This window comes from Hevea brasiliensis, chromosome 1 (assembly GCF_030052815.1).
Source record: "Hevea brasiliensis isolate MT/VB/25A 57/8 chromosome 1, ASM3005281v1, whole genome shotgun sequence".
Classification (NCBI taxonomy): Eukaryota; Viridiplantae; Streptophyta; class Magnoliopsida; order Malpighiales; family Euphorbiaceae; genus Hevea; species Hevea brasiliensis.
The window spans coordinates 43,529,325-43,539,971 of NC_079493.1; the positions used below are offsets into that span (position 1 = coordinate 43,529,325).

At 38.0% G+C, this 10,647-nt stretch overlaps 1 non-coding gene across 1 annotated transcript; it reads right to left on the bottom strand.

The window, feature by feature from the left end:
- Positions 1–810: 810 nt before the first annotated feature.
- On the bottom strand, positions 811–917 carry LOC131169822 (small nucleolar RNA R71). Its single transcript, XR_009140752.1, has one exon. It is a non-coding gene; the product is annotated as a small nucleolar RNA R71 (small nucleolar RNA).
- Positions 918–10,647: the final 9,730 nt, after the last annotated feature.

Genomic DNA, 10,647 nt, shown 5'->3' on the forward strand with positions numbered 1-10,647 from the left:
TCTCATCCATATTCGGTAGCCTAAACACTCAAAATTGACATGTGGCCTGGTACTTGCTAATTAAATTCCTTGTGGGAATAATACTCTACTCATCACTTTATTACTTGTTAGCGATCCGTGCGCTTGCGGTGTTTGTAAAACTAGCATACAAGTTTTTGGTGCCATTGCTGGGGAATTTTAATATTAGTAATATTAGGTGATAAGTAATTTAGCTAATTTAGGCAATTTCATTTATTATTTAGTTTTGCTTAAATTGTTTTATTTTCTTATTCTTTCTCAGGTGATTGGTTTGGTACATGACCAGAACAAGACCAGAGGAAGAAGTCTTTAATTCGGATCCAAAGATAGAAAAAACTCTAAGAACTACAGGAGGGAGAGGAAACGTGAAGGACAAGATCAAGGGAATCCAGAGATTCCAAATATGGCCAAGGATAATAACAACAAGCTGAGACTCTTGAAGGACTATGGGTTCCCTCCATTCAAGGATTCCAACCTAGTGTTACAAAACCCACAGTGGATGCTAACAATTTTGAATTAAAACCGACATGGCTCCAAATGATCCAACAGACCCAATTTAGGGGTTCACCAATAAAAGATCTGCACTAACACCTCTAGTGCTTTCTTGCCCTTTGTGACACATTCAAGATGAATGGGGTCTCTGATCAAGCTATAATACTCAGAGCATTTCCATTTTCCTTTTGACATAGAGTAAGGAAGTGGTTACTTTTTCAACCAGCCAGAACATTCACCACATGGGACGACCTCTCACAAGCTTTTCTAGCAAGGTACTTCCCACCTGCAAAGACTATAAAGTTGAGAGTTGAACTCAACACCTTTAGACAAAGGGAAGGTGAATCACTCTATGATGCATGGGAGAGATGTAAGGACCTACAAAGAGAATGCCTACACCATGGCATAGAAGATTGGCTCCTGGTTCAGAACTTCTATAATGGGCTACTACCTTCTACAAGGAGCATAGTAGATTCAGCAGCAGAAGGTGACTTGATGGAGAAAACGGTGGATCAAGCACTTGAACTTCTAGAGAGGGTCCCATATCACAACTATGAGTGGTCAAATGAAAGGGGAAATACGAGGATAATAGCAGGAATCCTAGAAGTGGATGCCCTAAGCATGATAAATGCTCAATTTGACCAGCTGACAAAGAGGATTGATAAAATGCAGGCCAATGCTATAGGGATGAATAGTCAACATGATGACAGCTATGGAGGAGGATACATGAGTCCAGAGTACAACAGCTTCAATGAACTCCCCATAGAACAGATGAACTATGTGAATAATGGAGGAAACTTTAACCAGAGATAGCCCCACAACCCATATTCAAACACATATAACCCTGGATGGAGGAACCACCCAAATTTCTCATGGTCAAATTCTCAGAATCAACTAATAAACAAATAGCAAGGGTACATACCACCTGCACCCCATAGATTTTAGAATAAGGGACAAAACCCTACATAGCCACCACCACTCCCTCAGAACCAGCAGCATGAACCAAGGTTAACTATGGAATCCGTGATGGAAAGCTTCCTAGAAAACCAGCAATAGCAAAATCAAATGATCAAACAGCTAGCTTCCAGAATAGACCAACTTGCCACCCACAACAAGATGCTTGAAAATCAAATTGCTCAGCAAGCAACCTCTTCAAGCAAGGCTGCTGGTAAACTGCCTAGTCAACCAGAGATGAAACTAAAGGAGCATTGTAAGCAGTTACATTTAGAAGTGGAAGAATTTTAGAATAATAAGAGGAAGTGCCAACAGGCGAAACCTCTAAAAATATGAAAGCCAAACAGAGAAGAAAGAGGTAGAAGCCAAAAAGGATTAGGAGGAGGAAACTGGGAAGAAAAAGAAGCTATGAGAGCCATATCAGCCTCATCTACCTTTTCCTCAGAGATTCCAGAAAGCCAAATTAGATAAGCAGTTTGGGAAGTTTTTAGAAGTTTTATAGAAACTTTATATCAATATTCCCTTCACTGAAACACTCTCTTAGATGCCATCCTACACCAAATTCCTTAAGGAAATTTTATCAAAGAAAAGAAAGCTGGAAGACTATGAGACTGTTGCTTTAACAGAGGAATGCACTGCCATATTGCAAAACAAACTGCCTCCAAAGCTGAAGGATCCAAGAAGCTTCTCCATACCTTGTCTCATTGGTGATAAGAAAATAGACAAGGTCCTCTGCGACCTTGGGGCAAGTGTGAGTTTAATGCCTCTATCAATATGCCAAAAGCTGAAAGTTGGAGAACTAAAACCCACAACAATTTCATTGCAATTGGCTTACTGGTCCGTTAAATATCCTGCTGGAATACTTGAGAACATTCCTATCAAGGTGAGCAAATTCTTCATTCCAGTTGATTTTGTTGTTCTTGAGATGGAAGAGGATGTTTAAATCCCCATCATCTTGGGAAGACCTTTCTTGGCAACCGTCAGAGCAATCATAGGTGTAAAAAATGGGTGACTAACTCCCAAGGTAGGGGATGAAGAAGTGGAATTCAACTTGTTTAACACAATAAAGCATAAATTTGAACCTGATGAATGCCTTAGAGTTGACATAGTTGACAAGTAAGTTGAGGAAGAATTTCATAAGAGCCATCCTGAAGATCCCCTTGAAGCATGCATTGTGCACAGCCACACAGCGAATGATGAGAACATAGAAATAGCAGCCTGTGAACAACATTTAGCAGTTCATCCACTCCTACCCCTGGCTCAAGCTTTCAAGGTGGAGGAGCTGAAGGAGGAAAAAACCAAAAGCAATCTGGAGAAAATTTCTGAACAGGTAAAACTCAAACCTCTCCCCTCTACGCTAAGGTACACCTTCCTAGACTCAAATTCTGAGTATCCTATTATTATTAAGGCCAGTCTATTTGAAATGGAAGAGGAAAAATTGCTAAGAGTGCTTAGGACACATAGCAAGAGCATAGGATATAAAATAGAAGACCTGAAAGGGATTCATCCTTCCATTTGCATGCATAGGAGGAAGAAAATAGTAAACCCACTATTGAACATCAAAGAAGACTTAACCCAAACATGAAAGAAGTAGTGAAGAAGGAAATTTTAAAACTATTATATGCAGGTATTATATACTCGATCTCTTATAATAAATAGGTTAGTCCAGTGCATGTAGTACATAAGAAAGGTGGGACAACTGTCATTCAAAATGAAAATGATGAATTAATCCCTACTAGGGTAGTTACTAGTTGGCGCATGTGCATAGACTATAGGAAATTGAATAATGCCACCAGAAAGGACCACTTTCCTCTTCCTTTCATAGACCAAATGCTAGAAAGATTAGTAAAACATTCCTACTTCTGCTACCTAGATGGGTATTCGTGATTCTTTCAAATCCCTATTCACCCAGAAGACTAAGAAAAGACCATATTCACATGCCCTTATGGAACATTTGCATATAGAAGAATGCCCTTTGGTCTTTGTAATGCCTTGCTACTTTTCGAAGATGCATGATGGCTATTTTTTCTGATTATATTGAAAATATCATGGAAGTTTTTATGGATGATTTTTCTATTTATGGCACAACTTTTGATGATTGTTTAGCCAACCTATCCAAGGTGTTGCAAAGATGTGAAGAATCAAACCTAGTTCTGAATTGGGAAAAATGCCACTTCATGGTAAGAGAAGGCATAGTTCTCGGTCACATGATATCAGAAAGAGGGAATGAAGTTGACAAGGCGAAGGTTGAAATCATTGAAATGATGCCACCACTGACATTAGTCAAAGGAGTATGAAGCTTTTTGGGACATGCAGGCTTCTACAGAAGATTCATCAAAGATTTTTCCAAAATAGCTAAACCATTGACAAATTTACTAATCAAGGTGTTCCCTTTGATTTTGATAAAAATTGCCTTGTTTCTTTCAACAGGATAAAAGAAGCCTTAATTTCAGCACCCATTATGCAACCACCTAATTGGGAGTTACCATTTGAAATCATGTGTGACGCTAGTGATTATGCTGTGGGAGCAGTACTTGGACAAAGGAAAGATAAAAAGTTCCATGCCATCTATTATGCCAGCAAGACACTTAATGATGCACAAATCAATTATGCTACCAGAAAAAAGGAATTCCTAGTAGTTGTGTTTGCAATTGACAAATTCAGATCCTATTTAATCGGGTCAAAAGTCATTGTATTCATAGATCATGCTGCCATCTGGTACCTTTTGAACAATAAGGAGGCAAAACTAAGGCTGATTAAATGGATTTTACTCCTGCAAGAATTTGACCTTAAAATCAATGACAAAAAGGGATATGAAAATATAGTAGTTGACCATCTCTCCAGGCTTAAACTAGAATACATAGGAGACATCGAGGATTTGCCAATTGATGATTCATTTACTGATGAGCAATTATTAGCCTTATCCCTAGTTCATTGGTATGCTAATTTTGTGAATTTTCTTGTGTGTAGGGTCTTATCACCTAACATGATTTATCAGCAAAAGAAGAAATTTCTACATGATGTGCGATACTATACATGGGAGGAACCTCTGCTATACAAGAGATGCAATGACGGATTGATAAGACGATGCATACCAGAAGAGGATATAGAGAGTATTCCCCAGCACTACCATTCATCACCTTATGGGGGACACTTTGGCGCCATAAAAACAACAGCTAAAATTTTACAAGTAGGGTTTTACTGGCCTAACTTGTTTAAGGATGTGAGATCTTTCGTGCTGGCTTGTGATCAATGTAACATCCTCCCGGTAGCAATTCCGCACAGTCTACTGTTCCGGTGACCGGTGTCGGTCCGGACAGCTAGAACGTCCGGAAAAATATTCAAATCAAAGTGAGGGACCATAATTAACTCAAATATTAATGAGAAAAATTTAGTAAAAATTTTAGAAATAAAATGCAACTAAGTCAAATGAGCCGGTGCCCAAGCGATGGGTAACCAGAGGTAAGTTGCGGTTCTCGCAACGAGGAGCCCTAGACCCGGGGAAAATATCATAAAATAATTTTTGGGACTCCAGAGAAGGGTCATTGAGGTTCCTATGGCATTAGAATGCCAAGAAAATAATTAGAAAAATTTTTCAATCGGTACAGACAATTTTGACCCGTTAAGCCAAACGGAGGGCATTTTGGTCATTTCGCCTTCAGAGGTGATTTTTGGCCGACTTGTCCAGTTGAGTAAATAATTAATATGACATAAAATATGAATAAACATTACTAGAAATTAAATTGGAAATGAGTAGTGGAGGAAAGAAAAGAAAATGAAGGAAAATGCTTAATTATGACATATGATGATGTCATTTAAAAGCCCCCTCCAATCACCATTTGACAAACCAATAAAAAGAGATAAAAATGACTTAAAATGAGATAAAAAAAACAAAGGAAACCAGCAGTTTCCTTCTTCATACGGGCTGGAATAAGAGAGAAAGAGAGAGAAAAGGAAAAGAAAGAAAGAAAGGAAGAAGGAGAAGGAGATGAATAGTAGCAGAAAAAGGGGTTCAGCAGGGCAGCATGTTTCTCTTCCGTCCAAGTGAGTTTGGCTCAACATCTATGGCTAATTTTTGGATATGTTTTAGGTATGTATGTGTGGAAGTTATGGTTAAAATTTGGTGATTGTTCAACGGTTAGATTTGGAGAAATATATTGTTGAACACAGGCTGTCTGTAGATTGAATTCTGAATTTTGGCTAGTGAAATTTGAGAAAAATAAATAGTTAGGATGCTTATAAAATTATGAAATTTGGTAAAAATGATATTTGGCATGTTGAGGCTGCTGGGTTAGAATTTGGTGAATTTTAGACTTGTGGTTTATGAGATATAAATTGTTTTGCATGAGCTGTCTGAGTAAGACTGATTTCTGCAACAATTCAGATTTTGAAGGGTTGAATGAATGTTTTGATATCTCATGATATAGAGATTATTTGATGCTAAAATTTTTACTGATATTGTATAGGGATGTCTTGAATATATGGTTAAAATTTGGGATTTATCTAACGGTTAGATCATTATATATAAATTTGAATGCACAAGCTGCCAGATTGGGTATTAATGGGTGGTTGTGGATTTAAGATTTATGATAGGAGTTTAGTCCAATTTAAGGGGAAATGCTGTTGAATTTTTATTGGATATTTAATTTAGGAAAGTGAAGTTATAATTGATTATGATTATTATGATTCTAGGGGAAATCTTGAAGAATAACAAGCTCAAGGTTGGTTTCAAAAAGGTTAGTGCCTATTTATACTTATACTTCTTTTATTCCATATTAAGGACTTAAAATAAGTAAGGAATTGTGAATTAAATGAATGAAACTTATGGGTATGTATGCCATGGATTTCGGCTGCCCTAAGGAAGGAATATGATCGAGTGTTTGTGATGGACTTGGAGTGAACTAGAAACCATGTTTAAAGTGTATAAATATAAGGATAATGAACTAGTAGTTAATTAAGGTAAGTTGTGAAAATTCATAATGGAAATTAGGGTTTTGAGAAGTGAAAATTTGACTTGGCTTAGGAAATTGTTAAAGAACATTTTAATAGTCAATTAGTGACCATTTTAGGTAAGTTGACCACAATTTGGACTGAAATAGCATGGCAAAGTGAATGTGTAGGCTGCCTAGGGACAGCAGCAGAGTGACTGAAATTGCAGTCCACTTAGACAACCATAACTTTGGCGGTGTAGATCCAATTGGTGTTTGGCCAATTGGACATGAAACTAGGCTTATAATGGCACATTTTTGCTGAAGAAACCATGCCCAAAAGACCAAAGCAAGAGGACCAAAACTTGGCCCCAATCCGGATACCCTGCAAACAGCCCCTGCAGAAATGGCCAAATAAATAGTAACTGTTCATTTGGCCATAACTCACTGTAGATTTGGTCAATTGACCTGAAATTTTTACAGCAATAAGTTAAGACATAGACAAACAACTTTCATGAAGAAACCTACCCCAAATTATGACCAGAACCTAACCCAAATGGCAGTCACAGTTACTGTTCAAACCTGCAACTCTGCAGATTTTCATTTGAGCAGTAATATTTGGATGGCTATAACTCTCTCTAGAAAACTCGGATTTAGGCGATTCTTGAACCGATGGAAACCTAAGGCATGGTAGAAAATTTCATATGAAGAAAGTTAAACCAAATTATGAACTTAACTTGGTCAAATTACTGACCAAAGTTGGACCAAAATCTGCCAAAACCCAAAATTTCAGCAGGAACAGTACACGTGAACAGTAAACTTATTTTGGCCATAACTTGAGCTACAAAACTCCAAATGGAGTGATTCAAAAAAAGAAATTCAACTAGACAAAATAAGGAACATTTTCTATGAAGGAAGTTTTATCAAATTCCAACAGTAAATCGACCAATGAAACAATGCAACTTCGGAGCACCAAAACCGAAAATTGGCAATTTTTCCAAAATGACCTAAGCTTTGAGAAAGTGACCAAAACCAACAAGTTTTAAATGAAAAATGTAGTATGTTTGAAGTGCCAAAGTCAATGTACATATTTTCTATGCAAAAGTCAACATTTTAGTTGACTAATGAAATGAATAGTGACATGAAAACTTGAAATTCAAAAATTGTGAAACTTAAAAATGCAAAATGCCCTAGTAGGCCTAATGTGATTAGTTTGGATAGTTTGGCATGCCAATAGGGTATTGTTTTAGCGATCGCGAAGGCTTTATGCTGTATTCATGGCTTTATGCCCGTATTCATGGCTTTTATGCCCGTATTCATGGCTTTTATGCCGATTATGTGATATCATGGCTTTTTAGCCATCTTGTTTATCGTGGTTGACGTTCTGCGTCCCATGGTATGACGGCCCGAGGCACCGCGGTGTCCAGTGCCAACGACCCGTTATCCAGTCCAGTCGTTTAGTATAGGTTACTTGGGCATGGAAAAGTATAACTGTGATTGAACTGATTATTAAAGAAAATACGAAAATTAAAAATCAGGAATGATTACAAAAATACAAAGAAGCTCAAGATCATGAAGAAAATAATTAACGAAATGCATGAAGAAGTTAATATCATAAAACATGATTAGCCCTCGACTAAACAATAAGTTAGTAATTATTCAGTTCTTATGAACACAATAGCAAGGAAATTATTATTTTTATTTGCATATTATATTTTCTTGTATTATTGGCACCACTAAGCTTTATGCTTAGCGCGTCGCTTTTGCAACGCGTAGGTATTGAAGATTTGGACAGAGGGCCCAGTAGACCACAGATTCGGTAAGGCAGTTCACAGTTCTGCATAGTGTCCATGTCACCTCAACTTCTGCAGTGCATTGGTAGGACACTAGGTGTCATTTTGGCATTCTGTAATAAATTTTGATTTTTTCATATGTAATGAAACTTATGTAATGTATTTTGATTTTCATGTAAATAATGCAAATTTGTGTTTGTAAATGGAAAAGTGAATATTGATCTGTAACTGGTACATGATTATCAAATGAGGTGAATGATTGAGAAATGAATGTGAACTGAAAAATATTGAGATATTGATAAATGGAGTTGAGATGAATGAATAAGAATATAGGAAGTGTTTTTCATAGGTTCCGAAGAACGGTTTTCTCCATTTTTAGCCGGTACTCTGCCGGATTTTCTATAAAATTTTTGGAACCTCAAATAAATTATAATTTCGACAAAAGGCTTAAATAAATTATATTTCACAAGTTATATTAAAAAGAAGAATAAAAATGAATTAAGATAAAATAGAGTGCTCGGCACAGTGAGTGGCATAACTTGCTCGGCTACACTGTAGTCGGGTAAGGGGTGTCACATTTAGAGTAAGCGCCTTTTTGATTGTCACACCCCGGCTTAGTGGGCTGACTCAAGCCCCTCTATGGGTGGCCATCTTGCCAGTGCCTTTAGAGGCCGGCGATGCAACTCAAATCGGTACTGTCCGCTTTGGTGGAGTTCAATCCCTTCGCCCTGCAGAGCTAGGATTCGAACCCATATCACCTCACGGATTTGCTTCGCCTCTTACCAATTGAGCTGCAGCTCACCTCACGGATTTGCTTCGCCTCTTACCAATTGAGCTGCAGCTCAATTGGTAAGAGGCGAAGCAAATCCGTGAGGTGATATGGGTTCGAATCTTAGCTCTGCAGGGCGAAGGGATTGAACTCCACCAAAGCGGACAGTACCGATTTGAGTTGCATCGCCGGCCTCTAGAGGGGTACGCTGGCAAGATGGCCACCCATAGAGGGGCTTGAGCTGGGGCCCACTAAGCCGGGGTGTGACAATCAATGCTAAAGAACAGGTAATATCTCCAGAAGGAATGAAATGCCACTGCACGGTATACTCAAGGTAGAAATATTTGATGTGTGGGGGATAAACTTCTTGGGCTCATTCCCCTCTTCTTTTGGAAACAAGTATATTTTGGTTGGTGTTGATTACATGTCAAAATGGGTAGAAGCAATAGCCACGCCAACCAACGATGCCAAAGTGATCACAAAGTTCCTTAAGAAGAACATCTTCACAAGATTTGGTACACCATGAGCGATAATCAGTGATGGAGGAACTCACTTCTATAATCAATAATTCGAAATACTATTAAAATAGTATGGAGTGACTCATAAGGTGGCCACACCTTATCATCCTCAAACTAGTGGTCAAGTAGAAATTTTCAAACAGAGAGCTGAAATGAATCCTAGGTAAACCTCTCAAGGAAGGATTGGTTTATGAAGTTAGATGATGCATTGTGGGCATACTGCACTGCATATAAAACTCCAATTGGAACGACACCCTTTAGGCTAATCTATGGGAAATCATGCCACCTCTCTATCGAACTTGAACACAAAGCCTACTGGGCAATTCAGAGCTTGAATTTTGACCTCAAGGCTGCTGGTGAAAAAAGACTGCTACAGCTTAATAAGTTGGAAGAAATCTGACAGGATGTGTATGAGAATGCCAAAATCTTCAAAGACAAGACCAAAAGATGGCATGACAGACGCATAATAAGGAAAAAAATAAGAGAAGGAGACCTTGTCCTACTCTTCAACTCTAGATTAAAATTATTTATAGGAAAACTAAAATCAAGATGGTTAGGACCATTTAAGGTTATGCAAATCTTCCCACATGGAGCTGTGGAAATCTGGAGTGAAACCTCAGGAGCATTCAAAGTGAAAGGGCAAAGGTTGATACCATATTTTCAAGGAGAACCGATGGAGGAGGGAACCAACTACACCTTCAGCAACCCTCTAGACAGACCGTGATAGAACAAAAGCAGAGTCGAGCTAATGACTATAAACAAGCACTCTTTGGGAGGTAACCCAAAATTTCTACTTTTATTTCTATTTTTTTAATAAATTTTATAATTTCCTTTATTTCAAGTCTTATTTGTGTTTTGTGTTCGTTTATGCTTTATTTTGTAGGCACCCCAAGTCTTGAATCTGCAAGAAGTAGGGACTGAGAGCAATAAAGGAGAGGAGACGTCAAGTTTAAACCACACAAGAGGAGACCATACGAAACCAAGGAAGTATCTCTGTTGCTAACCTTTTCATTCGTTTTATGCATTGTGGTAAGCATTAATTTTTCATATTTGAAGCATTGAAGAGTCAGAAAATTACACAGGTCATGTATTAGTTTTACACGCACTGTGTAACCTTTTGAGACCTGAGAAAGACCCCTGCATAAGCCCCAGAAACTGATAGGGGTTGACCACGT